This window comes from Globicephala melas, chromosome 1, assembly GCF_963455315.2.
Source record: "Globicephala melas chromosome 1, mGloMel1.2, whole genome shotgun sequence".
NCBI lineage: Eukaryota > Metazoa > Chordata > Mammalia > Artiodactyla > Delphinidae > Globicephala > Globicephala melas.
The window spans coordinates 154561538-154569011 of NC_083314.1; positions in this window are offsets into that span (position 1 = coordinate 154561538).

Below are 7474 nucleotides of genomic sequence, written 5' to 3' on the forward strand. Positions count from 1 at the left end.
GCCTGCTGGGGGCCATACCAGAGCTGGGAGGATCCTTAGCTGGGGGCCCTGGCACAGGCTGCCACTGCGGGGCTGGGAAGCCAGGTTGGCAGAGACGCCCTAGAGGCTGACTCAGGCTCTGCTCCGGCCCCTGCCCCTCCCAGTGTCCACAGCTGCTGCCTGGAATCTCCTCTGGGACCCACACTGGCACACTCAGCCCCCGCTCCCCCCCTGCCACACACACACACTCACACCTACCATGCACACCAATGCTCATTTTTCTCTACTCACAACTTGGTTCCTGCTCACATGTTCATTGTAAGGCTGTATAACATAGTGATTAAGAGTATGGACAAGTTCCTTAATTGCCCAAAGCCACTATTTCCTAATCTATAAAGGAGCATCATCATAGCACGAACTTCAGAGGCTATTTGAAGGATTCCGTAAAATCGTGAAAGTCAGCACGAGGCTCAGAGTAAGTGCTCAATAATCCTAGCTGTTATTATTACTGTTGGTGTAATATCTTCCCTCCCTATTTGTCCCAGGTCACACTGTCCCACCTGCTCTCACCACGCACGCACTGGTGTCCCCTCACACACTCGGGCTCACTCGCATGCACACTTGCCTATGTCCCTTACACGTGTGTCCCAATTCTGCAGACCCTCAAGTTCCTGTGGTTCCAACCCCAGGGCCCTCCCACTCCCCTTCCCTCCTCCACACTGGCTCTCAAGCTCCCAGTTACCCTCCCTACCACTCCCACATTCATTCCTGCTCACAGACAAGCCCCCACTTGCTCACCCTCGCTTTCCTCCCCCTTCCACACACAGGCACGTTTGCTTCTGCTCACACCTTCCCTTGTACTTAAACTCACTCACATTCCAATGCACACACACTCGCTCACTCACACACAGACACGTGCTTTACCCGGTCAACTTACACTTGGATCACAAAACCTGTGCACATACACCCGAACGATTCCAGGGCATGCCTTGGTACCTCAGTTGTCCATCCCTCCCAGTGACAAGCAGGCACTACCCACCTCTCCCGAGGCACACTGCCCTCGGCAGACCCCTTCCTGAGCCACGCACTGACCCCCCCAGCCCCGCAGGACTGTATCCTCCCAGCTGCTTCCCCTCCTCCAGTCTCGGCTCCCCAGCCCCTCCCAGCTCTCAGAATAGCCCCTGCCGCTGTCGCCACCGCCACCTCCACTGCTGCCACTGCTGAGCTGTCAGGGCCCGCCAGAGCCCGCTTCCCCAGCACGGTGCCAGCTGTCTCGGCTCACTCGGGGCAAGTGAGGACAGAGGACAGGCTTCTCTGAGGTCTGATGGGCGTAGCTGCTCTGCACCCCCAAGAACCCCCTTCCAGAACCCACCTGGAAGACAGTCAGCTTTCGGGGGAGCCCAATGCCACTTGCCCAGCATTTTCCCAGTCCCCAAAGGACTTTGCCTGTGTCCCTTTTGGTCCTCAAAAGCCCAGAGAGGGCTGCCTCTCCTTCATGGCTGAGATAAGCCGAGGTCTGGGGGGAGGGGTTTGGTCAAGGCAGAGCAGTGAGTTGGGAGCAGAGCCAGACCAGGGCCAGCCATTCCTAGCCCCTCCTGGGGGACTTGAGGGGACCCTCCCCTAAACTGCACAGAGAGCAAGAACCACCCCCCTGCCCCCACCTGCCGGTACTGAGAGCAGAGCCTGGTTGACATTTGATGCCACAGTTGTCAGGAAAAGAGAACAGCACAGGGGTGATGTCTGGGGACGCCTCTGGAGGGGGAGGGGCTGGTGCCCAGCGGAGGCCTCCAGGGGTAGAAGGGGGAGCGTCTGCAGAAGCCAGAGGGGACATCAGGACAGCTGGGAGAGCCTCCAAGGCAGGCTCAGGCCTGGCCCAGGGACAGTGTCAGGGAGTGGGCGGGGCTGAGCTGAGGCTGCTGGCTGAGGGGGACAGTGCAGCCGGGGAGGGCACTGAGGCAAGGCCCGAGGCGCCTTCAGCTGCCTTCACAGTCCAGGCCTGGGCCAGGGAGTCCTGCGGGCTCGGGGAGGCGGCTTAGACCCGTGGCTGCTCCGTGCCCAAAAGCATGGGGCCCAGGTCAAGAGGGCCTTGTGTCCCCCTGGGCCAGGAGTCTGTACCGCCACCGACAGTGGCAGAGAAATAGTGCTGAAGTGAGCTACTCTTATAGGCCAAGCCTGTCCCATCCACCATCCCACTTAACGCTATATCCTTATCCCCCTAAGTTTTATTGAGCACTTGCTAAGTGCCAGCCCCTGCGGAGTACCTGCCAGGCATGATACTCCTTGGGAGCAAGAACTCTACCCATCTCGTTCACGGCTGTGTCCCCAGGAGCCAAAGCGGGGGCTGGAACAGAGACTTTCAATAAACATTTGTGGAATGGCAGGATAAATGCATTGTATTCTCACAACCACCCAAGAGGCAGACGCTATTATTCCCATTCTCTAGATGAAGAAAGGGAGGCTCAGAGTAGGGAAGTGAGTAGCCTGCTTCCCTGAGACTCAAACTGGAGTCTGGGTTTGCTCCTTGCACAGCACTAGAGGTAGGGGAAAATCAGCTTCGGGGCAAATCACTTCCCTTCTCTGAGCCTCACTTTCCTCATCTGTGAAATGGGAATGGCTATACTTACCTGTAGGGGATGATTAATCCCACCTGTGTAAAGTGCACAGCACGGAGCCGGCAAAGAGCAAATGCCAGACAGATGTATGCCCCCCTCATCCTACTCCATGTTGGGCTTGCTTGATATTCTAAATTTCCACACAACCACACCTGGTATCCATGATGCCTGTAAGTCATCCCTTTTTCTGTACAACAGGAAGGAGGCGTATGAGTTTGCTGGGGCTGCTGTAACAAAGTACCGAAGCGGCTTAAAGGAACAGGAATTTATTGTCTCACAGTTCTGGAGACTAGCAGCCTGAAATCAAGGTGCTGGCAGTGCCACGCTCTCTCTGAAGCCTCTAGGGGTGAATCCGTCCTCCCCTCTTCTAGCTTCTGGTGGTTGCTGGCAATCCTGGCATTCCTCATCTGATAGACACATCACTCCTCTGCCTCCGTCTTCACGCGGCGTTCCTTTCCGTCTCTTCTCCACGTCTTCACATGGCATTGTCCTCTCTGTGTCTGTCTCCTGCTTGTGATGACACCAGCCACACTGGATTTAGGGCCCACCCTACTCCACTGTGACCTAATCTTAACTAATTACATCAGCAAAGACTTTATTTCCAAAAAAAGATCCAATGCTGAGGTTCCAGGAAGGGCGTGGATTGGGGGTGCGGGGAGACACTATTCAAACCCAGTACAAGAGGTGTAAATGGAAAAGATGTAGGATTTGGAGACCCACAGGACCGGGTTCGAATTTCACCTCCTTCACTAGGAGGCTGTTTGACTGTAGACTTCTCTGAGTCTTGTTTCTTACCCATGTAGAGCGAGGACAGCAACTCTGACCTCCCAGGGATGTTGAAAGGAAATGATGAAATGAGCGCTTGACAGCCATGCCCAGCAGAAGAAGACCGGCATCTCACTGTGGCCTCACTGCCCTGGCCCGCCCCGTCCTGCCCACGTGACCTCTCCTTGGGATTGTCCTGACCTAGCCTGTCATTTTCCTGATCCAGTGATCCTGTCAGAACACTGAGCTGCAGTGTTCTGCTCCTGGCCCTGCTAAGTCACTTCTCTGTTCCTCAGAGCCTCTGTTTTCTGATCCAACAGGTGAGAGGCCTGGAGCAGATGCTCTCAAAGGTTCCATCTGAAGCTGAGGCTCACAGAGCCCTGACACCTCCTCACAGAATATTCAAGTAGTCTGGAATTCTGTAGAGCCGAGCCTGTTCAGAGAAGGAGTCCTAGGGAAGGGGGTGAGGTTTCTAGGAGAAGGTTGCCTCTTCCAGCTGCCCCCATCTTACCAGGCCCCCTGCAGCCCACCAGGCCATGGAGGCAGCAGACTTGCCCAAGCCAGTAAGACTCTGCCTGTGAGGAGCCCCCAGAGGGCCGCCCACGGCCCGCTGGGTTTGCTGCTTCTCCCCTCGGCCGCAGCCGCAGCCCCATCGCTGGATGACAGGTAGCTATGGAGAGAGGCGAGTGCCAGCCCCATCAAGGACTTCCTGTGCGACCCTGGACTGGCCCGTTACCTCAGTCTCCCCGTCTGCAAAATGGGGATCACAACACCTACCTCCGGAGTGGGCAGGAGAATGAAAGGAGATGATGTGGAGAAAGAGCTACGTAACCTCTGGGGCATTGTGAGGATGTCTCTCTCTGGCCTTCAGCGTGGCCTTGCCCTCTGTCTCCTGGGCCCATGCAAACATCACCACCTCCCCAGTCTGACTTCGGCCTGAGGACCCACAGCATGAGGCGTGCTGGGAAGAGAGGCTGTGGAATCCCAGTGAATTAGGATAATCAGAGCAACCAGTCCCCCTGAGATGCCGGCTGATAGGAGGAGGGTGGAGGCCAACAGTGACAGAAGGCCTCCTGTGTGCCAGGCACCGGGCCATGTGCTCTCACTCATTTCATCCTGACAGCCACACTCTGGAGCCATCGGCACTATTCCCATTTTGCAGATGGGGAAACTGAGAGCATCTGCTAAGGAAACTGAGGCAACAGCTGCTGGGGAAACCTCACAGGGTGGTTGTGAAAATGATATAATAATAATATTTAATAAATATCATCATCGGGGACTTCCCTGGTGGCGCAGTGGTTAAGAATCCTCCTGCCAATACAGGGGACACGGGTTCGAGCCCTGGTCTGGGAAGATCCCACATGCCGCGGAGCAACTAAGCCCGTGCGCCACAACTACTGAGCCTGCGCTCTAGAGCTCCCGAGCCACAACTACTGAGCCTGTGTGCCATAACGACTGAAGCCCGTGTGCCTAGAGCCCACAACAAAGAGAAGCCACCGCAATGAGACGCCCACGCACCACAACGAAGAGTAGCCCCCGCTCGCCGCAACTAGAAAGCCCGCGCGCAGCACCGAAGACCCAACACAGCCAAAAATAAATAAAAAGTAAATGTATAAAAATAAATAAGTAAATAAATATCATAATCATCATTATCAAGTGCTTACTTATCTTACTTATTTATCAAGTGTAGCCTCTATGCTAACTGATTCCATGGTTCTGCCTTGAGCCTTAATTAACCCTGAGAGGTTGGAAGGGGCAGCAGAGGCTCAGAGAAGTAAAAGAACTTCTCCCAGGTCACAGAGCCAAGAGCTAAGACAGAGTTTTCCAACCCCAAACCTGATGTTTTCACCACTGCAACTGCTTTCTCTCACCTTGTTGCTGCCTACACAGGTGAGTAATGCCACGTAGTGGCGGCACAGACTGCCCGAGCCAAGTGCAGCTGACAGGGCAGCAGGGATGGGATATGCCATCGTTTCTATCCATGTTTGGTGAAACATGCTCAGCCCACACCCTTAATTTCTACTTTTTAATCATTGCAATTTGATACTTGGACGAAGTGAGGAGAAGCCAAAAATGTAGTCCATGCAAATGATATCACTTTCCTAAGCTCTCATCACCCAGGAGCCCAGATATGGCCCCCTCAGGTAGCCCGGCCCTGCCCTGCCCAGCACCCTGGGACCTGGGTCCGGGTCCAGCCCCAGCCTTCCTCGCAGCTGCTTCTCTGCAGCTCCTCTGGGTGCTCTGCATGGCCCAAGCATGGCCTACACTATAATGACTGCCACTCTAGCTGCAGGTCCAGGCCAGCTGAATGTATCCACGTTCTGCAGCTGCCTTTCGGAGACCTCCTCACCCAGTAGAGGGACCTAATGCCATATACTCTCACCCCAGTCCTGGCTGTCTTCTGTGCGCTTGTCCTTAGCCTTCATTTTATCTCCTGGACTCCCCTTCATGGCTCAGCATCAAAAGAGCACAGGAATTGAGCCCAACAGGCCCAGGTTAGCTTCCTGGCTCTAACTCGGTGACCTCGGGCACTTCTTCTCCCTGAGCCTCAGTTCCTTATCCTTAGGCAACTTTGGCAATACCTACTTCACAGGACTATTGTGAGGATGATGACAATAATGACCAAGATAATAACAATAATACTTAGCAAGGGCCTAACAAGTGCTAGCTCTATGCTAAGTGATTCCATGGCTCTCACTGATCCTTTATCAGCTGGAGAGATTGGTATTATTTTATTGTCATCCCCATTTCACAGATGAAGACGTAGTTAACAGAAGTTTCCGGCATCTATTAGGCCCTTGACAAGTATTAGTTCTGTCTTACAGCTCTTGTTTTTTTCAACAGTCAAAATTCATAAACTAAATCAGCTACGTACAAGCCGTGCTGGGATACATAGCCATTGTTCCCACCTAGGACATCTATACGTGTCCAGCTTGCTCTGTGACTCCAGCCTGGCAAACTGCATGCCTGGACTGTTCCTTGTTCTGAGATATCTCATCCTCAGACCCTCCCAGCTGAACCTGTGAAGAGGCTGCGTGGGGATCAGGAGACGTGGCCCCAGGGCCAGCCCTGCTAATGTTTCTCTGCACCTTTTTGTGCCTCGGTTGCTTTGTTTATGTCTCAGGGGAGGGTGGTTGGAAAGGAGTGGTAGACAGCAGGTGCTCCGAAACTGTTGGTCCACAGCGTCTCCATCCAATTTAGTCACGTGAATCAGTCAGAGTTAAAGATCAATCCAAAATACTGACCAGCCCAATACACAAGCGAGCCATAAACACAGGGAACCAACCAAGGGTCAAGTGTGGAGAGGAGGGGGCATGGGCTCTACTTGTGGGGCTGGACGGGCCCTTTGTGCCCACAGTGCAGCAGGTGCAACCCACTTTGCCTGCTGGGAAGCATAGTTATCCCTTGTATTCTATTGGAGTAACTATCCTCAGTTTAGGTTTATGGTTCATCTCTTCTCCCATTTTAAAACAAAACCCTTACTCCTTTCCCTCAGTTGATTGTGCTATTGTTATCGTATGTGCCATTTTATATAAACTGGAATCTCCCCCAAGTCCCTTTTTTGGAAGTGGACGTGGAATGAAGGATGGATGAGTGCGAGAAGCACAGGTGCAGGAAGTAAGTCACATGTAGGGTAAAGACGGAACCAAGGCATCATCCACTCCCACCCGACAAACTCCCAGCATCCTTCTTCCTCTGAGAAGATTCCCAGACCCCTGTGGACATACCAGTCCTTCCTCCTCTGTTCCTGGTGCCTGTTTCGTGTTCTGCTCACGCTGGGCTCTACTTATCTGTTCCCACATCTGTTTACTGGTCTGTGAGGTCCTCTAGCACTGGGTCTTATCCTACTCATGTCTCAGATCCTGCACAGGACCTGAATGGGGGGAGGGAGGGGTTGGGGAAAGGGAATAAGAGAGGCTTCACAAAGGTGAAACATTTGAGATGGGTCTCCTGATAATTCCCTGAGCACTTATGAGATGCCAAGTGAGCTTTCCAAGAATAAGAATGACATATCCAGAAAAACATGTACCTAAAGGGCCTCCTACAGAGACAGGCACGTGATAGGCACTCAAGAAGTGACAGCCATGGTTACAGTAGGGAAACACTGGAGGCCACCT